This window comes from Dermacentor albipictus, chromosome 2 (assembly GCF_038994185.2).
Source record: "Dermacentor albipictus isolate Rhodes 1998 colony chromosome 2, USDA_Dalb.pri_finalv2, whole genome shotgun sequence".
Lineage (NCBI taxonomy): Eukaryota > Metazoa > Arthropoda > Arachnida > Ixodida > Ixodidae > Dermacentor > Dermacentor albipictus.
This window is the reverse complement of record NC_091822.1, coordinates 176,861,020-176,886,723: the sequence shown is the minus strand read 5'-3', so window position 1 is coordinate 176,886,723 and position 25,704 is coordinate 176,861,020. Positions and strand designations below refer to the sequence as shown.

Below are 25,704 nucleotides of genomic sequence, written 5' to 3'. Positions count from 1 at the left end.
GCGCTCATGCTTGGAGACCTGCAGAGCATGAACTGCAGCATGTATGCCGAAATAAACAGCCATTGCCTATTTCAAATAGAACCACTGTAAGGCAAGGCCCCCTTCTTGCTGCACTGTACTTGCTAATTGCAAAGCAATGATAAGACACAATGTAGAAGGAAACATTTTCTTTTATTTGGCAAACATTAGTGTGGCATCACAAAAAAAAAAAGAAAATATGGAGCAGCCCCAAGTCAGTCACTACACTAAGCAGCTCCACTGCAATTCACACGACCTAGGAACCTCAGCCATACAACCGAATGATTATTCGTATAAGTGACGCTCAAAATCATTCTTCCCTATAATGCCATGGAGCGCTGTTCAGTAACAACAGTCAGTTTGTGTCCCTGAAAACAGGAATATTAATTCGTGTTTGGGTTATTGGTGACATAATGAAATTTATAGTTTTTTGGCCCATCAGATGTTTGAATCAGGAATAACTTCTCCAAAGATGTACACCTTGTCAGCGGTACATGCAGGATGATTTGCAGTGGCCAGAGACATTTTGGTGGGACTTCGGTATCAATGGAGCTATAATGTGTGTGCATGCTTCAATACATGCGAGATTAGAGGCAGCATCAAGGCAACCTATAGGCACTGTGTGAAAAATCTTGAAAGCTATGATATTTGCTAATGCTCTTCTGCACTTCATAGAATACTTTCCAGGTTTAATTTCCATCAGAAGAGAAATTCAGTCTGATGCTACCTTGATATGTAAACAAGCTTTTGACATGTAGAAAGGGGGGGAGGGGGTGTTTAAACTACAACACAATTTATAAGTTTTTCAGCGTCCTATTTCATGTGTGGTACACTTTCTTTAACTTGCCTTGCTGACCTGGCAGTCACGTAGTCTTGGGCCAGGGATGACTGGATGAGGTGTACTGTTCATTGTTTAACATGGGCTTGTGTACTACAACACGTAAAAATAAAAAAAAAGAGTGATATTTTTATGCTTTAAGCATTTTGCAAAGTGAAGTAAGGTTATAGCGAATTTTTTTTTTTCCTCTAAGAGATGAGCGAAAATGGTGTTGCTTGCTCATGATGTTGCTGGGATACCCTAGTACCTAGCTCATAACTCTTTAGTGCAGTGAAGATCACCAGGTAGAAACCACACCAATTTGTAAGAGTTATGAATCTTCAGCATGGAAGTAAATTAGTGCTTTATTTTACTGGATACGTGCCCCTTTTGGAAAGTTCTGTGAACAAAATGAAAATTTGCAGAAGGAACAAATAAGAATTTGGAACAAGCATGCTATCAACACAAGTAATGCAGAAGCAGAATTTAGTTACACTACATACCAATAAGAACAGTGTAGGTGTGAGAATGTTGCGGTTACTTTACCTTTCCACCCATGACAAAGGAAAAAGGATACATCAGTAAATAAGATGAGAACACAATTCTTGTTACACCAGGTGCGGAGAGCCCAGGAGACAGCAAGAGCCGCAGGAGCCCGGGACTAAGGGCGCCTCCCGCACAACCAGAAAGACACCTGCTTTTCCTTTTTTTTTTAATAAATGTTTTTCCTCCTTCTCCTTATAATGTTCTTTAATACAATAGTTTACCTGACTTGGAGGCAGTTTTATCTCGGGAGCTCCTATCTGGATACATGGGAACAGAGAAATAGTTTTTCTCTGAAGCCAGCGCACAGAATTCGATGAGGTTGGTTACATGTAAAAAGAAAAAAAGCTGAAATGTAGCTACTGTTTCACGGGGCAATTTTTTGTGGCATGTGGCAGGAAATTTTGAAAACTGCGAAATAAAAAAGAATTCCATGTGAAGTTTACAACTTGATACAAAAGACATGAAATTGTAAACTTTGTGCGTATATTTTTTAAAGCTTACTGACTCTCAGCAATTTTTCCTAAATATTCAAGGTCCTAAATCAAAATTGTACAGCCTAGAATGACTAAAATTTAGCTTTCTCTCTCAAATGCAAAAAATTTCATTGAAAGTGGTCCATGTATTTGAATAAAGAGATTACAGTTGGCATTGAACCAACGCATCCTCCTCAAGGTAAGCGCATCATTTCTGGCCGTAAGCCCAGTTATCAGTCAACACTCTACACTATAAAAGCGAATTGCCTTTTTTTACACTTTTCCAGTAATTCCAATGTAGTAGCACGCTTAACTGAATGCAGCTAGGAAGAAGGAAATTTGACAATTTTTAAATTAAAGCGTTTGTTTGTCACTGAATTTTGGCCTTCATCAGCATTCACAGCCTTGAATTTTCTTTGAATGTTGAATCGAACATTCTGTGCAATACCTGAAGCAGCCATCAGGCCACCAAGCAACATAAGGGCAAATAAGAACTTCATGTGGAAGCACTTTAAAGGTCCGTTCAATTCGCCTGCGCCACTGTGAACCAGTTAACGGAGGTTCACGAGAAGTTCAGAAATTGTGCAGCTTGATTTCTGCGGCGCAGGCACAGTGCAACACTCGAAACGAATGCCAAGGTGCAGATGCGGTGCAGGCGTTATGTTATGCCCGATTAATGTGCACTGAGTGCGTACATTTGAAAGATCCTGAACTACAAGTGTTATCGGCTAATGGGCTTAACTACAAACCACACTTGTAAACACATCAGACGTGCGTAAGCGGGCTTCTTAATGGTGCTTGTGCCCGTGTGCTGGATTGTCTGCTGGACTGCTGCTTCGCACCTGTACGCCTGCACCAAGTCGGCATCGAGAGCGGAGTACGTGCAGCAAAATCATGAACCAGCCCTGCACCTTTTGAAACGAACGGAGTGGTTCAGTGGGCGCACCGCTGGAAATGATTGGTAGGGTGCAGCACCTCGTGAACTGGTTCAGGTGGTGCAGGCGAATCGAACGCACCTAAAGTAAAGCACATTCAGGGGCGCTATAATGTAAAACGATTCCAAAGTGTTTTGATTCCAATCTCCTGACGTCAAATTTACGTAACCTCCGGCGCAAGCATCGGGCGGTGACCTGCAGCGTGGTCTGACCAACCCAATCAAACACACTCCTCGTTTATGGGAGGCCACCTTTGCTCACTTTGAAAACCAATAACATGGCCTACACTCAGCAGTTTTCCTTATCTAATTGGCTTACAAGAGGCGAGGAGCACGGTCTAGCGGAGAGGGTTTCGATGAGGCCGAGCCAGCACAGTGAAAATAGATAACCGCATGAAGAGGGTGGTGCCGGCTTCTCCGATTGGTCCGCTTCGCCTTACTTAGCTTGCGGTGGCTGGTCGAAAATCGCAGCAGCGTGCAACAGAAGGATAAGAATGCCACTAAAACGGATCCTCAGCAAGGAAGAGTTGGCAGAGCGATGCTGTATACGTGCCACAAGGGCTCGATAACGTTTTACTGCCACGCAAAAAGGTTTATCAAGTGCAAATAAATACATGCTCACCGGCAGGTGCAAGTAGCGAGGGCCGGAGCGATCGGCGGGCAGTCATCTTCCATTCCTTTCAGAACGGGCAGTCTCTGGCTATTATGAAAAATTTTCAGTTTTGTTCGGCATATTAATGCATTTTTTTTTCCGCGTACACATCACTTTGACGAAGCGAGTTTTCGCGGTGTTGTGAGGCCGCGTGACAAACAGGCAAAGTGGGTGTAGCCCGAAAACAACAAACCAATAGCAGAGGGCTAATGGTGAAAAGGCGTCAAATCAGGAACAATTGTTTTTCTTTTGTGCAGTTTAATCATTCATAATCAGTGTGTACAAGTTATATCAGATGGGGAGCCATCACGGTTTTCGTGTTGTCGCGTGACAGACAGGTGAAGTTTGGAGTGGCCTGAAAAAGTTTTGACCAATCGTGGTGGGCTGACTGCAGAATTGGAATAGAAAAGTTTGGAATCATTTTATGTTATAGTGCCCCAGGACTCTACAGGGGGCCACAGAATGTAGACTTTCACGCAAAGACGGCCAACCTCACAAGGTTCACAAGGCTTACGTAATAAAGTCAACTTATTCTGATTTCAACCTCCCAAAGTGATGCGATGTTGGTTGGCTGTTAAAAATTTTTAGCGATGGCAATGACAACCTCATGGACAAATTTGAGGTTGAGTGCAGTCGAATGCTCGGCGAGGTTATGATATTTCACAGCTGCTGATGGTGCACATTTCCTCCTCATGAATAAATATGTGGAAAGCTTTATTATTTTACTGATATGAAGGGGTAATTATTTAATACAATAGCCCCAGGCAGGAACCTGGAAGTGGGCTTTATCCCAAGCCACCTAAGGCTTCGTTTTCAATTTGTATAGACAGCTCTCATCACATATAAACCATAGGTGTACATTTCTTTTGCTTTACATCACATGTGTGACACCACCGCAGTTTGATATCTTGCATTGGCCTGTATACTCTGACCTTGCTTTTAAAAGACAGTGAGTCACATGCCAAACTTCTTCCTTGTCGAATATTCCTGCCCTAAACCAACAAATGACAGTTGTTGCCTCTCATTCAGTGTTGGCCAAAGATATCTAGCCAGAATCTTGGTACTCAACAATGAAACTATGCAAGACATTCTTTTTGTGGTATGTTGCCTGTAGGCAACAATCGTCAATAAAGAGGTAATGGGAAATAAATTAAAAACTGAAACGCATAGAACCTCGTTGACACAATCTTCACAGGAACTGGAAAACAAAGTGTACCACAGGAAAATCATATCATCTAACATATTATCCAACCAAATCGGATTTTTGGAAAAAAAAACTTAACATCCCGAGAAACGTATTAAGCAGAATCGTATCGAGGTTCCACTGTATAAAAAGAAACGACACTGAAACTGGCTGTAGAAAAGTTAGTAAATTACTAACTGCGCTCTGAAGCTTCTCACAATTTTTTCTAGAGTTTAGAAATCTAGGACCTTGATTTAATGCAAGAACTGAATAGTAAAAAATATCATATCAGTACCCGTTTAAAGTTCAACATCTTAAGACGTATTTCTGCACATTAAGATGTAATATTTACCTAAGCCATGAGACTCTTAACAAAGCATGTTTCACAGTCTTGCAGAGAAATCGAACATTTACAGTGGTGCACCTTCAAGTGGTGCAGTCAATTCTATGGACCTAATGCTTGCATCTTGCATACCTACTCACCCGCCGTGGTTGATCAGTGGCTATGGTGTTGAGCTGCTGAGCACTTGGTCGCGGGACCGAATCCCGGCCACACCGGCCGCATTTCGATAGGGGCGAAATGCGAAAACACCCATGTCCTTAGATTTAAGTGCACGTTAAAGAACCCCAGCTGGTCGAAATTTCCGGAATCCTGCTACGCCATGCCTCATAATCAGAAAATGGTTTTGGCACAAAAAACCCCATAATTTCTTTTTTTTTTGCATACCTGCTCAAGTCGGAGGCAGGAAATTGCGACAACAACCTCCAAAACACTTCAATTATCTCTTCCTGAAAGAGAGAAGTGCGTTTTATCCAGCAATTCTTGACAGAGCCAGACTGGTCTAAAGGCAAATTGACAACTATGTTCCTCCCGAAGGCCTGATTCACACAGGTGTAATCGGCCCCATCACGGTACCCGCGTCTGTCAGGACAGAGCATTTCCTTGCCGATTTCTCCACAGAAACAAGACACTATCGACATTTGCTGATGCTCTAAATAACATCAGTATCCTATGTTAGAGGAAAAACTGGTGTGAAAACCCTCTATTTTCACAGATACAGGTTCCGTAACATTTGGTGCCAAGACATGACAGGATGCGTCAAATGTGTGTGAACCAGAATTAACTTACAATGGCACTTGAACATAAGATAAGTTAGAGAAACATTGCTGTAAACAGATGGCAACACAGGTGAAAAGTTTTAGAGAACGATGCCAAAGGACAGACACCATTGCTTGTAATGCTTCAGTAGAAGCACAAGGTGAGATTTTCAAGATCGTAAGGTGAAATCTAAACCACGCAAGGCAAGCAAAGCCCAGCTGCCAACTGTGTTAGCAGCTTACACATATTGTCAACCCACGTGATGTTTCTGTGGCCAACATACCATGGCGGTTGTGCCAAGATGACTGTGGGCGCAGATGGCAACGTGCCCGAAGCATTCTCACCTTGAGCTAGCACTGCAGATGCAGCCAAGGAGTGCCTTGGCTGCATCTGCAATGTGTTACAGAGCAAAGAAATGCACTAAATATATTTACTGAATATTTACAAAAACTGTAGCAGCTAACAAGACAGTAGTTAGCACGCAAAGTCCAAAAGTGTTACCTTCTTCATCAGACTTTTAAGATATGCTCTCTAGATCACGACTTTATCTAAAGCAGGAAAAATCCATCGATCCTCCTCGAAGACAATACAGCACTAACATGGGTACTCACATGAATGAGCCCACTTCATGGGTTGACCACTCGTATGTGTTTTAATCACAGGCCTATTTCCAAAGCCCCAACTGCAGTGCACTTCCTTTCACGAGTTATATGTAAATTAATTTGGGCTAGTTGATGGGTATTAACCTGAATGCACAGCGCAGAACAAAATATAGTTGGAAGTGACAACGTGGACAGAACCGTCTTCCAACTGTTTCTATTAGAGCGTAACCTCCCTATAGCGAAGCAACATATCAGGGTGTCTACAGGCCGGGAAAACCGGGAATTCTCAGGGATTTTGAGTAGTCTGGAAAAACTCAGGGAAATCTCGGGAAATTTGTACCTCTATCAGGGAAAATTAGCGGTAAGTTTTCCACATCTTTGAAACAGCCAGGCCAGTAGTATTCCATAAGCAATCTTCGATTTGTAAGGTGAATAAGGTGAGAAGAAAAGTCAGGGGAAAGATGACAATGTCATCGATATAACAAAGGCATGTCTGCCATTTAAGGTCCCGGTTGTTGTTGTGCATCATTCTTTCAAATGTGGCAGGCACATTACACAGGCCAGAAGGCAATGACGGTAAATTCATGTAAGCTGTCCAGCGAAACGACCGCCGTTTTTGGGTGACCTGCCTCAGCCACCGGGACTTGCCAATAACCGGATCCAAGTCCAAGGGTGAAAACAATTCAACGCCTCGGAGACAATCCAGTGTGTTGCTGATACGGGGAAGAGGATAGACCTCTTTCCGGGTTATCTTGTTGAGTCGTCCATAGTGCACATGAAGACGAATTCTCCAATCTTTCTTTTTGACCAGCAGTACTGGAGAGGCCCAGGGATTGTGCAATGGCTGTAAAATGCCACGTTGGTGCACGTCTCCTACGAGCTCATTGATACGCACGGTATGGACGCTGGCGTAGCGGCACATGGCTGCCAGTGTCGATGTGATGAACGACTATGGAGGTACGTTTTCAACATTGTTGTTGGAAGTCGAAAGAAGTATCAAATTGGTTAAGAAGGTCACCGATCTGCACGTGCTGACTCGGAGTGAGGTTGGGATCAACAGACCGAGCAAACGTTCTGTCATATGACAGCTCAGACAGCGACGGGAAGCGCCATGGCGTCAACCTGAAGAGGAAACAAGTCATCAAGCACATCGTAGACAGAGCTCACATCAATTCCCTCCGCAGAACCGAGGCACTCGCCATGGTGTAAGCTTGACAGACACGAAATGGATTCAAAACGTAAGTTGCACTGGGGCCCTGGCAAATGGGAAGGAGGGAAATGGGAAGAGAGAAGGGATGACAGCGTGAAGAGAATGGTAGAATCGAAGAAAGCAGCACACGAAACGGGCACAAGGGTGGAAGAGAAAGGAGGAATGTCAGTGTCGATGAACGCTCGAGCAGAAGATAGAGGCAAATCTTCGAAAGACTGCCACAAAATGGGGTCAGTGCAAGTTCTGCACGGGCACAATCAACAACTGCTTGATGAGATGAGAGGAAGTCCCATCCTGGCATGAGAGCAGCAAGGAAGAACAACAAACTCAATGTGGCATAAACTGTCTTTTATGGCGACATGGATGGTGCACGTTCCTAAAGGCTCAATTGCTTCAGTGCTTGCTGTACGTAGTGAAATGGCAGAAAACAGCATCGCGACTTTGGCCGGCAAGCTCTGTGGCAATCACTGACACTGCAGCACCCATGTGGACAAGTGTGTGAACGGTGATACCTTCAGCATAAACTTCAATGACATTCACAGGGAATAAACGAGGGCTTGAGCAGTTCGATGAGATCACAGTTCTTGCCTTCGGAACTGCACCTTTTAGTTTTCCTCCACAGTAGAAGGGCGACGGATAATCGGGGACAGGGAAAGTCGATTGGGAGGTGGAGACCGACGAGTGTTGAATATTCAGGGAAAAGGAGAAGAGGAAGTGAAGGACGGAACTGGTGGAGCATAGCGGGACTGGGAGTGAGGAGCATTCCCTTGTGGTCTCGCAGTATCAGGAGGGTACCAAACCCACCAGCGGCAGAACCATGCCACATGGCCAGCAAAGCTACCTGCAAAGCAGATGGGCCGGTTCTCTTGGGTACGCCATGGATTGTGAACAGGGGGGCCCAGGTTGGGGTGCAGAAAGCTGAGCTGAGCGTAGGGGTTGTGGAGGCACGCAAAAGCCGCTTCGGGGCGTATAGTTCACAGCTGCAGAAGGCGACGCATAGAAACCGCTTGTGGGCGTGTAGTGTGCAAATATAGTGTACGGCAGCGTACGTGAGCTGAACAAGCGCTGGAGGTGGCTGACTAGTGACTGGTAGTGCGTCGCTGACTTGTCAGTGCATGACAAGTATGACAAGTGTATGACTCGCGTATGACCCGTTGGAGTTCTGGAGACAAAGAGGACTCAGACGACTGGGTAGCAGGCAGAAGTGGCAGTTGGCGCGCGACTTCCTTTCAAAGGAATTGTTTGATTTGGCCGAGGGACGAGGAGTGGGGGGAAGCAGCACTGGAACTGTCGGTTCGAGTCAAAATTGTGTCATCCTCATGACAGCTCAGCGCATAGTAAGGTGTTGTTTGCGGAGCTCATCATCGCTCTGGCACAGCGTAATGACGCCGTCAACTGTTTGAGAACTGTTCACCAAGAGCATCTGGAGGGCGTTATCCTCTATGCCCTTCATGATATTCTTTATCTTTCCAGCTTCGGGTATAGCAGGATTAATGCGCCGGCAAAGGTCAACTACATCTTCAGTGTAGCTGGTGAAGTTTTCACCCTTTTGCTGAGCGTGAACACGCAACCGTTGTTTCAGTTGAACACCGCCCAGCAGAGTGCCCGAAGACTTCTTTGAAAGAATGTGTAAATGCCATTCAGGTGGAAAGGGTGGATTCAAGATTCCGGAACCAGAAATCAACCAGAACCAAAAATTTGGTGACTTTAGTCAGTTTAACTGCGTCATCCCATTTGTTATGAGCACTCACGCGGTCGTATGACGAGAGCCAATCCTCCACATCATGATGATCGGTGCCGCTGAAGATGGGAGGATCGCGTGGCATACAGAACCGGAGCAAACGATAGGCGATGCGTGGGGAGGACCAGGATGCGCGGCGCCCTCAGGCATGGCAGAAACTGAAGGTAGCGTCCAACTGTCGAGTTCCAGGTCAGTAAAGGGCCCAGCACTCCCACGAAATTGTTGAAGGGTATTCTGGTGTAATTAATGAGGCTCTCAGAGAGTAGAACACTTCAGTGAGAGGTCACATAGCTCAGGCAATACAGGCACAAGGCTTTGAGCAAACTCGTCGTTGTCACCTTTCTCGAAACAGTGCGTACTGCTCGTTCTTCTCCAGTGCAATATATGTATGAAATGGGGTCAAAAAGGCTGTGTATTTTTCATACTCTTCTTGGAGTGGTATCTGCCAATACCCTTTACAAAGGTCAATTCTTGAAAGTCAGTGAGATACCCGTTTCATTCATAAGTCATCAATGCATGGCATAGGTAACGGAAACAGGTCTGTCTGCTTAACAATCGTACGATAATCAAAGCAAAGCCTGAATGTTCCATCTTCCTTTGGCACTATTGTAATGAGAGGAGCATATGCCGACATGAATGGTCTTATAATTCCTGCTGCAAAGTATCTGCTGCAGTTCCTTCTTCAACCACATCTTTTTCTCGTGTGACAGACTGTAAGGTTTCTTACGGACGACAGGTGTGTCTCATAATTCAAATGGCATTTCAATAAACACCATTGCAAGAGTGTAAGGCTCAATGCATACCAGTTCTGTGTAACGACTGGGAACGTCCTCTGACGTTTTCATAACACAGTGATTTCCATTCATTCCACTGTTGTCATCTCGTGCGTGAACTATAGTTAGTTTGTCCTACAAAGAGATGCTGGCTCTCAAAAGCTTTGTATCTGGCCTTGACAATATGAACATGAACGTGACATCGTTCATTCGTATTGCTTCAATAGGGATGGCAACACCTTTCGACTGGAACTGTTGCAGAGTTCTCAAGGAGCCTGGCTATTCCAGCATAACTGCGCACCTCAATAATCTTGTCTTTGCAAATTCGACTTCTCTCTACCAAACTTGAGTTTATCAAGCTCACGGATACGCCTGTACTTATTTTATTTATTTATTTCATACTGCAGATCATGTTACAGATGCAAGCGGATCACGTTACAGATCAAAGCAGATCAAGTACAGAAACTGATAACATAGCGTGTCAAAGGTAGCAAGTAAAAAATAAAAAACGTGCAGCATCACAATGCGTTGTCAGCTATTGCATCGGCGAATTCCCCTCTCTAATAGTATGCGGAAAAAAGGAAAATTTGAATGTGTCAGTGCGAGCAAAGTAAGGGGTTAGTGAACCGGGTTGATGGTGACGCGTGCGGCTAGAAACAATACATACGGTGCAGGATCAAGCACCAATTTTTTATTTATTAGCAGGGAAAGAAATTTTCGACGCATATCTTTTTTTCTCAGACGATGAATCAAACGGTCAAAATTGTGAATAAGTAAACCTTATGGCTTTCCTTTGAATTGTCTCAAGTTTTTTAATATTGGTTATAGTATGTGGATCCCACACCACGCATGCACACTCGAGCTTCGGCCTGTTTAATGAATTATAAGCAAATATTTTAACCTGAGTGGGGGCTTTCAAAAGTTTATTCTGTAAAATACATAGTTTGCGAAAGGCAGATGAGCAGATATTTTCAACATGTGAATTCCAGGAGATATCGTCAGTTATTGTTACACCTAGGTATTAAACCTGAAGACTTCATTTAAGGGTGATAGTCCAAGGTGATACCTGTCATCGAAAGTAAGTTTTTTGCATGATATGCGAATGGAGTTCATTTTGTCTTTGTTTAGAACCATAACCCATTACTGGCACCATGCTAGGATGTTAGTAAAGAAATATCTAGGTCATTCTGGTGATTAGAACATCTAATGTCACGATACAGCACACAATCATCTGCAAACATACCAATCTCTACGCCAGGAACAACTGCGTCAACGATGTCGTTAATATAAACAAGAAATAATAAAGGGCCCAATACACTCCCTTGAGGCACACCGGAAGTGACTGCAAGACCGTCCGACTCTTTTCCATCAATTGAAACATACTGCTTAGAGTTAGTTAAATAGTCCGAAATCCAGATAACCAATACTTCTAGAAGGCCAATAGTTTTTAGCTTTAAAATCAATTTATCATGACGAACTTTATCAAAACCTTCTCTAAAATCTAATATGAGATCAACTTGGCCATTACTGTCTAGGGTAAGTGCGAGCGAATGAATGATTGTTATTATTTGGGCTACTGCCGAATACCCTTTAAGAAAACCATGCTGAAGTTTGGATAGAATAGAGTGCAGAGTTAAGAACTGATTTATACATTAGCAATGACGTGCCCAATTAATTTACAGCATGACGAAATTAGGGAACTTGGACGACAGTTATAACAGCAAACGATCATCTTTCTTTGGTACGGGAAGGATTCGGGCAGTCTCCCAGTCATCTGATGATTTTCCAGTTCATAAGGATGCTTGAAACATCACACACAAAAACTTCGCAACTTATTCAACATAACGTTGCACAAAAGTCTTCGGAATGTTGTCTAGCCCACATGTTTTTTGGTTTTTAAGTTTAAGAAACAAAATTATTTCTGCACCTTGAAGCTGTGCGGCTGTAGGGGTGCATGGATTGGAATTTGAGAAGACGCTTTGAAAATAGGTATTAAAATGATGCGCAATGGCTCTCTGGTCAGTGATTATGGAACCGTTGACTAATATTCGAGACACAATGGGCTTTTTTCAGCTTATATTTCTCCAGAACTTTTCCGGCGCGTTCTTTATCAAGAATGGCAAACACGTGCTGAAATAGTGGACTTTGGAATGACGCACTGAATGTACAAGATTCTCCTGTAGTATATTTATTAGTCCCAGTTGCCCTTGCTGCATTTTTATTCGTTTTATTTTGTGCTTCTGATGTATGATACCACATGTCATCCATGGTGCCTGCTTGTTAACTTTCTTTCCCTTGTTTGGCAAAAAGTTATCAATGCAGTAATGGCACATGCACTTAAAATGATCCCATAGGATGCAAGCGTCTGCGTCATCGAATTTAGTAAGACGGCTTTCCATATATTCTACTCTGCAGGCATCAATGGAATGCGAGCAATTTTTAAAAGATCTAACTGAGGAAATGTGACCTTTCTTAAGCGATAAAAGGGGAAAGGACATACCCACTAGATACCATAGTTACTCATACCAAGCAACAGAAGAGGCATGACTGATGTTTCTGGTGAAGTGGGATTGGCCAGTTCAGGTAGTCTCCTTTTTTTTCAATATACCTAATAGTCATGGAGAATGCCACTAGTAGGCTTAAATGCAATTGTTATTCCACTGCTGTACTACATTTAAAATAGAAGAGGACAGCAGGCGCTTCTCCCATTCACTCCATTGTCGCTAACGTTTTCCACAATCCAAATGTCGTACGACTTTTTTGCGGTGCTATATAGAAAAAGCTTAAATTAAATACCTTCTTTTCGTCAGTCACCCAGTGGTTCTGCAAACAAGCGTAACCGTAAAAGTCCAGCCACGAAGTTGGAACTCCTATGTCCCATCGAACATGTCTGGTTTTATGGTGTCGCCTCAATGATAGTCCTTGTGCTGCATCGCTTGTACTATAGCAGATATAAACTGTTTGGTATTAAGCTTGTGCTGAGTCTACATGAGAGGCAGAATTACTGCAAAGTCTGGTTGACGATCTACAGAACGTCTTTGGTGAGTTGGTTAAAAGAAGTTGTAGTACTTTTCCCTACTGACAAATACCTTCACGGTAACTTAGTCAAGGAGTCCAGCCACAGTTGCACCCGACTTGGTCATGAACCAGGTAAGGAGGCTCCAGGTTCCAAGCTGACTGGCTCTTCACTGTCGATCTGGAAACTCTGGACGTATTCGCGTCCATCATAGTGTCGGCCGGCTCCAATCCGGACCCACATCAGCTTCAGGTTGCCACGGCTGTGCCAAAAATGTAAGGAAATAAGAGTGAGACGGTCTGTTTAGTCAGCGATTTTAATGATCTTCCTCCTCTTTCGTGCCCCCCCCCCCCCCCGTGTCGGTCGTCGTCTTCCTTATCTTCAGGGAGGTTCGGCTTCAGGCACTTCCACAATACACAGACCAGCCAAGGTGATATTTGAATGAGAACCTTCACGATTGAGCGCCACTACAATGTGACCGTTTGGGTATACAAATAGTGAAGATGCTGGCCTGAATTTCACAAGTGCAAAGTGGCAGTAAAAATAGCAACCAATTAACCCAGGAAGTTATCGAATTTAACAAAATTAAAACAGACGTGTGTCAGTGCAGCATATGTTTTTTGAACTTGCCAAGAAAATGGCATACTTGTTTGCAAACCTATTAGCAGGGCACCCCTGCCTCCTTCTGTGGTTTCATGCCTTTGATGAAGCATTTCTGCATATTTATTGCTTTTTCTGTTCCAAAACAGATTGGTTGTCAGTCAGTGCACAATGCACCAGGCCATTTTTCTATGTGGACTGGCTTTGTGTCCAGAGCACTGTTCTCATCTGTTAGAAATAAGCACGGGTGTGCGAATAACGATTTTTGGGACCGAATCGAATACAAATCAAACAGCGCCAGAAACGAATCAAATCAAATGTTGCATAGTTTTCAAATAATCAACAGCCGTTATCACAATAATTATATAATGTTGTTCACATCTTAGTATTCTTAAAGTTAGTAAGTTTCAGTCGTTACGTAGTATGTTATGAAGTCTTTATTAAATAAATTGTACAGAAATTCTGAGCATTGTCTACAAATGCGTAAGCACTGCTTGGCTCCGCTGTCACTTAGCTTTTAATTTGGTTCCCAAATTGAAGTTGGCCAACTCCCATATTTCCGTTAACCCACGCCCAAGTTTCAGAGGACCCACCCCTACCATAGGCTTCCCCGTGCATTTTCTATGGAGCCCTATGTATCCCCATGGGTAAGATGCCATGCTTTTTGCATTACAGACACACTATTGTTTAAAATTTTTTGTTTCAATCGTTGATCGCATAAAATGCTACCACTAATCTACATTTACATTATTATAACAATTAAATGTCTTAAGTTAGAAATTACACATTTTTTTCAGATACAAGCATTAGATTTTCCGCATGACAGGTTTTGCTGGAGTACTTGCCAAAGAATGCTTACACAATAAACATGAATGGAGCGTTAGGAGCAAACAAGTTTCTTTGCGTGCACATGGCTCTTCAGAGAGTGTGAATGATCGCTGTATAGCGTTCAAGGTACGGCTACCTAAGCAGCATAGCCTGCCTCACTGCACATGTTCTCACATTTTATGCCCAAACCATGGCTGCAGAGGTGAAAACTTACAGTACTTTTGCTCCAATTTAATGTTTCAGTGGGCGCAGTTGACAATATGAAATATTTAAAAGGTAATCAAAAAGTAAGAATGACAAAAACACTAATTCGATTTAAATCTACATGCAAGAATATGTTGGTTCTGCAGTTGAAATAGTGTAATTATAAGAAAAACTAACGACATGTTCCGACGAACTTCATTTTGTTTATTCGGACGCATAACAAGTCAGATTATTCTTGCTAAAACAAGAAAACAAATTCAACGCACAGGTTTACACTGGTTGGCGTTCTGTTGACTTTAGCACACAAATTGAAGGACACGGAACGATGAACACGAACTGCTAACTTTCAGATTACATTATTGGTCACATGTGCACATCATACAGCTATGAAAGCCCAAAGGAAAGCAAACAAAGAATAAAGTATATCTTAACAGAAACAGAACAAGACAAAACAAAGAAAGCAAATTTTCGCTTGTTGTTAGCTGTCGCAATCAACGTGCGAAGGAGAGCCATACTTTGGCAAGTATGCACATATCGTTATTTTGCTCAGCCCCCCCGATATCGCAATTACTTGTTTCACAGCAATACTGACGGAACATTTACATATCGTTATATTGCACATGCCATTTTTGCTCCGTACACAATGTTTCCTTTGTGGTTACCTTTACTGGCATTGTAGCTGGTAGCATACATTTCGTGTAGCATAACTTACACTCAAATCAAGCACGCAAAGCAGGGAGGGAATCATCATTGGACACTACACAAGCATTTGCAGGCAGAAGAACATTCCACTCTTTCCAGAGAAAGAACAATCCAAGGCGTCATCCTAAGAGGAAATTCAAACATTTTCTTACTGTGGTCTCTTGCGGGATTTGATGATAGCCTAATAAGACTTTCTCTATCTCTACATGTTTTGGAATAGTATATGCTGTGAAAAAAGTTTAAGTGAAGCCATTTGCTACAGTTTTTTAAATCCTGCCATTGCAGCTTACCCTTACTCTCAGTAATGCAAAGCTTTTTTAGAATAATTTGCTATTACAAATCGAACTGCCACATTTTGAACCTTTCCAAGCACGCCAGCTAACTCATTAGTATGGGGAACTTAGCAAACACATGTTCATGCGAGTACCGAATGCACACAAGCAAAACACAGCTGTTCTTTGAGGTTTTCGGGTAGCCGCCAAAATGTATATTGGCAGACACACGACGGCTACTACACTGATATGCATTGTGGCAAAAATTAAGGTTCCTTTCTATGTGGGCGGGTACGACCGAGTGCGCGCAGACGTGAGTTGGATTTTTTCGGAATTATGTACAGATAAACCTCGATATAATGAAACCAGTAAAATTGCAATTTCGTTTGTTGTATTGAAATTCAACCTTTTAGTCGAATAAGTACATTCGCCAATGGATATTTTTTACACGGAAGGGACTGCAATGGGAAAAAGCAAATCCGAACGAGAAAAAAAAAAAAAAAAACGTCTGAATTTGAGAGTCAGTGACCAAAGACACGGTTTCATGCCGCATCAAGGAAATCTGCACATCCACAGTATGAAGCGAAGACAGCCATGCTCCCACATCCACTCTGCCCCTGCGGTCGATAGTGTTGCCCGCAGTGGGACGACACGGTCACGAAAAGGGCCGGCAGTGGGCGCGAATGCTTCGTCTGTCTCTCGCTTCAATGCATCTCCGCAACTTGAGATTATGCAACCTCCATTAATAAGCACAAGGGAATACAACGCACCCAATGCCACGCCGCGTCAGCCCACCCACTCTTTGTACACACAACACGCATCCCAATGCCTCTGAAACAGTGCACGGGCTGCACATGCGCTGAGCCACGCCAATGGCCACGTGCAGCAACGGCCGCGCTAGAAAAGAATATGCATGCCAACATCCCCCCACTGGGCCCCTTGAACTTTCAAAGCTAATTTTGCAATTTTTTGTTTCTGTTATAGGCTACTGCAAACAAGCAAATCTGTTTCATCCCCATCCATAAATTTTGTACATAAGGCATAAGAATTATGCAAGCAAAGCACATTTTATTAGTTTTCAGCTCTCTCAGTTGGAACATCGTAGGAATGCATGAGCAGCACTTTTCACTTTGTTTCATTTAGGATATTTTCTTTTCATGCTGAAAGAAAGGCATGCGCTCAAAAAATAAGCTTCAGCTTGGTTACAATGTGTGAAGGAATCATGTCATGTCACATAAAGGGCTGCTTATATTTTCAAATTTTCAACGACACCCCTGTGACTATCTTTAGCTAGGACACTCCAAAGGAAAATGACCTTTCAAACAGAAGACTGAAAAAAAAAAGAGAAAGAAAGAAACATAATGCATGCACTCATACTAAACCAGGGACTGTATCAAGCTGATGTGAGAAAAGACTTTCCAAAAAGAACATTTCATGGTTCGGTAAAATTCCTAAAAGAATGGCCAACACGTGGCGCCATGTTTTAGATGGAGACAGAATTAAGTTATTCATAGTTTCTTGAACACAACAAATGTGCGCAGAAAAACCGGTCACATCTGCATTTGCAGCAATGTGTGAACAAGGAACTCCCATTAGCTGGCTGCAGTGGTCCCTGCGATGAATATTCAGGCAGAAAACTGCCTAAGGACCTAAATTCAAGTTCCGCAAAGGAAGTTTTAAACAATTCCCCCCGTGTTTCAATGGATGCAACGGTGAAGGCAAATGGTGTATTTTAACTGTGCTTTCAACCACGCAACACTATTCGCAAGAAAGCCCATTTTTGCAATAATGTGATAAGGAAGAATGACAATAATGTGAGGGCAAACAACCTAGTGAATATTTCTTAACGATTCCAATAGGTTTTTATTGTTATACTGAGGCACAGACCTGCACACTTACCCTGGCACCAAGTTCTGCTGTTTTGGTTTTTTGTTTTATTGTCACATAGCAATTTACATCATACACTTCATCCTGGGGAGGCATTCTGTAAGAGTCCACCTAGTGGACGTGTCCATTTCGTCTGCTGCTGAAGTGCTGATTGACTGTGGCACCTCGCTGCCCTGCCGGACGTGCAGACCAGCCCAGCCAATCAAAACTTCAACAGCAGAAGAAATGGGCACGTCCACTATGTGGACTCTTACAGAATACCCCCCTTGAAATATGCATGGTGGGCTCCTTCAGTATTTTTATTTTCTTTCTAGAAAAACCATGCCTACATATCTTTTGTCCATGGAACAGGTGTCACAGCAATCACTCAGAGAGAAAGAGAGAGATAAATTTGTTTACGGAAAGGTAGAGAGGTCAGCCTGAGCTGCGACTTGCTCTGGCCTGCGACTCTACACTGGGGAAAAGGGACGGGGAGGTGATGGAGTGATGAATGATGATATGTGGAGGAGGTGCACATATACAAGTTCACAACGTTGTGACATCTCTAAAGCTGTGCGTCCAGCCAATGGGCTTGTAGAAAAGCTATAGCAGCAATTCATCATCAGCCCATTCATCAGGGCCGCGCTGCTTGCATTAGGCCAAGCGCTTAAAAGAAACTAATCTAATAGCAGCCTCTTATCAACGTTTGCAATGAAAGAGACCAGTTGCTGCCTTTCTTGTGTCTGTTTGTGAGAACGGAATGCGTGAGAAGCATTACAGTCAAACCCGACTATATCGAACAATTTCTGAACACGGTATAGTTACTATGAGTACCGTAAAAACCGGAATATAGGTCGAACTTTTTTTTATAAAACCATCGCGAAAAGTTGACCCTCGACTTATATACCGGACATTGGTGGAAAAACTACGGAAGTCTTGCAACAATGGGCGGAAAAAGTAAACAGCCGCCATCGCCATCATCAGCAGAGCGGCCACGCGGCGTTCTTTATTCTATGGCGTGACGACATTGTGGCACCGGCATTTTGCGTTTCCACTGTCGCAAAGTTATATTAATTAAAGGCTGCATTTTCATTTTGTTTCAAAATGAGTGGAAACCGACGTCAGTTCACCGTCACCTTAAAGAAAAAGGCGATTGAGTACGCGGAAGCCCATGGCAACCTGGCGGCACAGCGCGAACTTGGAGTATCCGAAAATAGCATTCGGTAGTGGTGGAGCCAAACGCAACGTATTACAACTTGCAGCAACCAAAAGAAAACGTCATTTCGTGGCCGGATCGCAGCGGACTGCAGAACTGGAAGGCAAGGTTGCGGAGTCCGTCCGAGAGCTGCGTGTAAGATCGCTGCCTGTTGTCGAATGCATTCGTTTGAAAGCGATAGAGATCGCACGCGCCTATGGACTGGACAGCGAGAAGCAATCGTCATCCGACTCTGTTCAAACGTGTTGCTCTAATTCGGAGTAGCGCTTGTGGACTTCGTGCCCTTCTGTGTACTGTACACCCGACGAATTTTTAACAGTATCGCGCGACCGTCGACCCGCGTGTTTGTCAGCACCTTTTATCATCACGGCACGGAGCGGCGAAGTAGTGAAAGTAAGGGCATGTGTACACATGCGCGTATCTTGTTTGTTTCACTGCTCAGCGGCGTTAATACGGTGTTGACAAGCACGCTGGTCGATGGTCGCGCGATACCACTAAAAACTTGGCCAGGTGCACATGCGAGCAGCATTTAAATAACTACTGTCACCATTGTGCAACCCGCTGAGTCGCATTTGTTTATATAAAGGTGTCATGTCTTTCGGTACTTTTGCCACCGAAAAATATTTTTTTCATTTTTAGAATTCGTTAGTTGGGGGATCGACCTATATTCCGGTCCGACCTATAGTCCGGTTTTTACGGTATATATAGCAAAAATTACGCTTACATCGAACAAAAGTAGCAGCGACTCCCAAAATGTCGAAGGACAAGTGGCGCAAAAGTGCCCCCAGAAGGTGGCTCTCCCTCCTGCGGCGGCTTTCCCCGCTGCCGCAGCTCCGTCCAACCGCTCTCCCTACGGTGACCGCGCTACGTCGGGCAAGCCGTCGACACCCCCCCTGCATAAAATGATCTTGGCCTGCCTACGGCGCTTGCTCAGACAGCCAATCAGAGGCTCTTGTGCCTTCGCCGTGCAAGATGGCACAAGCGCGAGTTGTCTCGCTGCTTTTCTGGTTCATAGTGTTTGCGCCTTGTGGGCCTTCTTCCACAGTGTTGCCGCGATTAAGCAGCAGAATTTGCTTTTCGCCGTGAAGCTTGAAATCATAAATCGAGTCGAGCACGGTGAGAAGTCTGATGAGCCCACAGCGTGCAAGATTTTGAGGAGCGCTCTCAGCACGATCTTGAACAATAAGGGGGAGATTAGGGCTCAAGCAGACAAACTCGCAACCCAGTGCCCGTGGCACCCGACACGGACGCACGGCCGTGCACAAGTGGTTCATCTGAAATGGCTCCAGTAGTGCCGGCTTCGACGTGCCCGGTGATGACTCATTTCTGATAAGTGCGACGAAGCCATTGCCGGTGTTGCCGAAGTTTGGTGTGAGCTGTCAGAATTTCCAGAAACCGTTGACAAGTCAATGGTCGACGAGTTTATAAGTGCAGATGATGGTGTCGCGACCACGGGAGAGCCCGAAAATGAAGACTACATTGCCGACATCGTACCGAGCACAAGTGAAAGTGGCCACAATGAGGAAAGCAATGACAATCCTTCACGCGCATCCTCCGAGGTGATTGGCGCACATGCACTAGTCTGGTGCTTCTGCGCGAATGTGGAGGCTTGCGGCCTCAGCTGATCCGACTCTTTAGACAATGTGGAGAAGTGCGTACATCGCAGGCAGCAAATTTGCCCAAGCAGAAGAAAATACATGACAATCTCACGCGAAACTAAGCTAGTTTCATCAATAAAAAGATTTTATAAATGGAATTTGCTTTTCTGACGTGCAATTCTTTAGCAGGCTTATATCGAATTATTCCCTATATCGAACTGATAGGCGTTTTCTTTTGCAAGTTCGATATAGCCGGGTTCTACTGTATTTAAAGCAGTTTTCGCTTCAGTGTCTGCCTGTTCATTTCCTATCACGCCACAGTGCGAAAGCATCCACTGAAAGGTGACATTGTGGCCACTTCTATTTACATGGTCGAGATGCTCTGTAATTTGTCGAGATGCTATGTAATATAGGTGGGAGAAAATCTTGACGGTAGAATATTCTGATGACCCGACAAGAGTCCTCGAAAAGCTGCAACCTGGGTGTGTGGCAGGCAGCGATGACAGAGGATGGTGCCTGTGTTGGGTCAACAAGCAAAGGTACATTCGAACAGGCTCGCAGAGCAAGTATACACCAATAGGACAAGCACAAGCTTCTGCTATGGTTCCATTGGTTGACATGCAACGTGGGAGGCCCAAACACTTGCTTGCAATGCTTGAGCTTGAATGCTCTCCAGCGTGCGCACACAGCTAAGTCCCATGCTCGAAAGTGTCAGCATGCTGTAATGTATATGCCCTACGAATATGGCTTGGCACAATTGAAGTAATAATGACTCCGAGGGGTCTCACCGTGTTCCTGGAACGATGCAAAGGATGTGAACAAAACTCCACAGCTCTGACTTTAGTGCAGCCATGTGTCTTGATCGAGATACTCCCCGGTCTATGACTGTGCCAAGGAATCTGTGGTGTCTTACTGCAGGTATCACTGTTCCATTAACGATTATGGGATATCTCGTTATTTATTTCCGCATTAATGCAATCACGGAACATTTTTCTGTTGAGAGGTGGACGTGTTGACACCGCAGATACTTAGGTGCGATTGTCACTGCACGTTGAAGCCTAGCACGCATTTGGGGACAGGTGGCTCCACATGCCCATATGCACATATGCACATGTCGTCGTCATATGTGCTAAACTTCACCGTGTTAGGAAGTTCAGATGCAAGGCCAATTAATGTAACATTGAAGAGCAGGTTGGACTGAGAACTTCTTCTTGTGGAACACCTCGATGGATATTGTACTGACCGGTGTTGCGATCACTTGTTGACATATACATGGTACGGCTACTGAGATGGTTAACAATCTGTAGCGACTATTTGTCACTTCGTTGTCCTTGCCGTGGGGGTAATTGCCCGTTTCTCCGGAAATCCAGTTTACCTCACCATGGGGGCTATTGCCCCCTGCTCTTTCCTGAAACCGAAGAGCAGCTGCCTGACTGGGGCCCCACCACTTCCACCCGGCAAACCTGTTTTTACTTTTGAATAAAGCCACTAGACTCTCCATTCTCAATCTTTCAAAACATGTATACCTTTCCTCTGCCAAGATGAGCTCCCAACAAATCCATGCATATAGCTGGCCACTGACGTCTAAACGTTCCAGCGCATCAAGGATTGCATAATGAAGTACATTGTCGTCTGCCCCCTTAAAGTCAGGTAAACAGCTTCAACTAACCAGCGGAAACTTCTTTCCCGTTCAACAGTGGCGACCAAGTCGACAACACCATCCATGGAAGAACGGCCTCTCCTACACCCATCCACTAAATCAGGAAAATTATTGCTCTCTAGGAACCATTCCATCCTGGACAAGGCCATTTTTTCCTTTCCATTACTTTACTGACACAGCTAGCTAATGGCGATCGATCTGCAGGAGGAAAGCTCATTAGGGCACTTCCCCAGTTCAAGCAACACTACAATGTGACTGCATTTCCAACTATCTGGAACATTTCCTGACTCGAACGTGGTATTATAAAATGATAAAACGATACATTGTGCTTCTGTGCCAAGATGGCAGAGTGCAGCATACGTGATTCCCTCAGGTCCTGGTGATGATGAGAATCGGCAAACAAATTGCAGTGTCAAGATCTCGCATAGTAAATGGTACTTCGTGTCACCTTCAGCCGACAGGGGCACGATGGAGACAAGAGATGAAGCCACTGCATTAGACGTGTCCACCGTAAGTTTACAGTAGTCCTCTGCTACCTCTAATTTGGTCTGGCATTGATGTAGAGCCATGGCCCGGAATGGGTGTCTTTGTTGAGGAGTTGCCTGGAGACTTCGTATGACCCGCCAGATCTTGGATAGAGGTTTCCTTGGGTATGGGAATCCACGGAATGTCCTCCAACGCTGCCCCTCAATCTTGCCGAGATGTCAAAGACCATGTCGATGAGCTTGGCGACCCTTCGAAAGATGTAACGGCGACTTTGTTCTTGTGTATCGCAGCTCCGCAGCAAAGGATTGCATGAAGGGACTCGTATTGTGTGTCGACCGGTGAAGTGCGCCTCAGTAGGCTAACTTCTCTGGTTTTGTTCAGCAGGTTAGATGCAATGACGTCCTCTATTTCGAATGGAGATGTCATACTCTGACAGCCGGTATCGACAGTTGTGAGGTGGTCACTATAATGAGTCCCTACATCCATCGACCAGCAGGCTGAGGACAGAAGGCTCATTGATACAAATATTAGGTCAAGACAACTGCTGTAGGACAATCCATGAATAAATGTAGGAGGTATGTCACTGAGCACATTTAGTCCCCGACTACACATAAAGCCGGCCGAATTGTTGCCACGAGAATTCATCACAGGGCTACCCCACAGGGGATGGTGTGCGGAAGTGAAGCCACTAAACTAGCCATTGCACATAAAGGACACAGGGGGAGAAAAAAAATTTGGAAAAAGAAAAAGCTCTAGGTAAGAGCATACCGAGCCTTTTGTTGCCGAAAAGGGGAACTGCAGGAGGGCATCTGATGTCCACCTATGATGCTGCTTCATCCTCACAGCTGGAAATGGAACAGCTCCAGTTCTGAAACACAGGAGAAGAATTAGACATTGCGATGATCAAAAGAGCATGCAACACTTGGCCGCAAGCTTATATTGGGCTACTTGCACTGCTACATTGAGTTCTGTATGTTATTTAGCTTGCATTACTGGTAAACTAAGCTTGCCAAAATTTTAAATCTGAACAAGCTCTGCGCTTTACAAACTAAAGCCTTTACCCAAGTCATGCACCAATTCACTTAAGATGTTTACTGATCAACTAAGTCAGAACCAAAAATGAATGGCTTCTAATTATTTCGGCCTGTATAGGATGCATAATTAAGGAGTGCTACTGACACTGAATACCAAGGCAGTATCTTAATTGTACAATAGACGACGTACCTAAAGCACATTTTTCTCACGGATTTGGGCTCTTTGGTCAGCCGTTTTCTTGTCTTTCTTTTTTCACCAACAGCAGAAATTGGGTTGTTATTAATACTCGTGCAAGGTACGATGACGCTGCGAAGTGCGACATGATCCTGAGACGTAAAGCGCGCCTGTTCGTCTGAATTTGTCGTCTGTCAATCAGAACTGAATATTGGTACTCAATGACGTAGCAGCAATAAACACTAAACAAGTCCACGCGTCCACGTACAGAACCAGCTGTCGAATGACAACAGCGCACAAGCACCGACTAGACAGATATGCCATACAAGTATTTGCACGGGAGGCACAGTGGCGGCCTCGGCAAAGAACACCGACCGACGCGGCCGTGTGACCTAACGCCGACAACGCTATCGCGTAAACTGATTCATGGCAACCGATGGCCACCGCAACGCGTTCTCTGCACAGGAGCTGGCACCGCCGGTACTCACCCGCTCCGGCCGCCGGTAATCTCAACCCAAGCAGTACAGCTGCGGCCACCAAAATAATTTCTTAAAGACATAACGCAATGATCCCTATTGCTCTAATCGGCAGCGCGTGTGGCGTAGACTCGCAGTGCCGTTGGAAGCGCACCACACGCTTTTCATAACCCAAACGCGCCGCCCATATTTGCCACCCGCAGACCGAAGTCGACGCGTGCTAGATCGCGGCTACGCGCCGCAGTCGCGCACTGCCGGCACAATCAGGCGGCGTGGGCGCAGACAGACAGACGGAGCGTACAGGAGAAGCCAACGTGGAGAAGCTACATAGTGGGCGCTCAGCAAGCGACGATTGGCGCCACGCACGCGGCAGCTAGCAGATACCGCGCTCAAACAAGCGCCGTCGGCTCTCACTCAATTGATCGTTGCAGTACATAGAAAGACAGTGAACCTCAACGAGTCGACACAGGCCGCGGTTAGGCGGCCACGCTTAGCTCGCCCCGCACTACACGTAACTTCTCCGGTCGTGGCTCGCGCGCGTTGGGGAGCATGTCGAACGCTCACGGCCATCAAATAATCAAAGACCTCAAAGGTATGGCAGTGTTCCTCATCATATAAAATCATGATTTCTAAGTGCTCTAGTATCTCTCACTCTACTCGCCTCGAATGCGACAGAACTCGCACAAACACGGTGATCGTGCGAAGTGGTTCGGGACGGCCAGCTGTTGCACTGCCTTCTCATTATATCAGCGCCTCTGGTCACTGAGAACACACGTGCATACATGGAACGTGCAGCGTTTGACGAGAATCACCTACCGTGGAGTCCCGGGGGTTCAAAACAGTAGAGAGTTTTAGCAGAGCGTTTACCGTCCGCTCCGCTCAGACACGCAGCCAATTGGCACGCAGCCGCTCAGCAAAACGCTACAGGGAACACTGACGCGCGTGCGCACAGCACACATAGCGGCAACGGAACGTGGGACGCTGACCACGTTCCGCTAGAAACCTGATTTAGCGGTGCGTCAGGGGGCGTGTAGTTGCTTTCGTAATCGTTTTACCGCCAAGCTGAGAGCACGTCAGTGGCGTCTCTGGGGGACGCGCTTGTTAGATAAGCGAAATCGATGCATTCTATGCAGCCACCGGCGCGTGTGAAACGTGTGCGGAGCGGAGCGCAAGCAAACGCTCTGCTAAAACTGTCTAGTGAGACACACCAACGACGATAGAAGAAATCGGCGCCTTTGCGTGTAACGGCTACCACTGTTGCTAGCAACGTTGGTTACTATGAGCTAGACATCGTAACAGCCGGGATTAGTAATACGCGCTCCTTCATTAATTACAAGCACTTCAGAATCGTTAAGAATCTGCACCACGTAGCCAATATCAGTGTTACTGTACAACTTTCACAATTTACGGTCTACTGCTACGAAATTGCATGACGACCATTTTTCCTCGGCATACATTTGTTTCGTATTCATCAGCAGGGCGTAGTGTTTTGCCAGTGTGGCTGTACAGCCACAGAGAAAGAA

At 44.9% G+C, this 25,704-nt stretch overlaps 1 long non-coding RNA gene across 1 annotated transcript; it reads right to left on the bottom strand.

The window, feature by feature from the left end:
• Positions 1 to 206: 206 nt before the first annotated feature.
• On the bottom strand, positions 207 to 25,075 carry LOC139055635 (uncharacterized). The gene is made up of 4 exons (XR_011511900.1): positions 24,998 to 25,075; positions 23,265 to 23,364; positions 13,138 to 13,326; positions 207 to 1,671 (listed from the first exon to the last, which is right to left on the bottom strand). It is a non-coding gene; the product is annotated as an uncharacterized lncRNA (long non-coding RNA).
• Between the last annotated feature and the right edge of the window lie 629 nt (positions 25,076 to 25,704).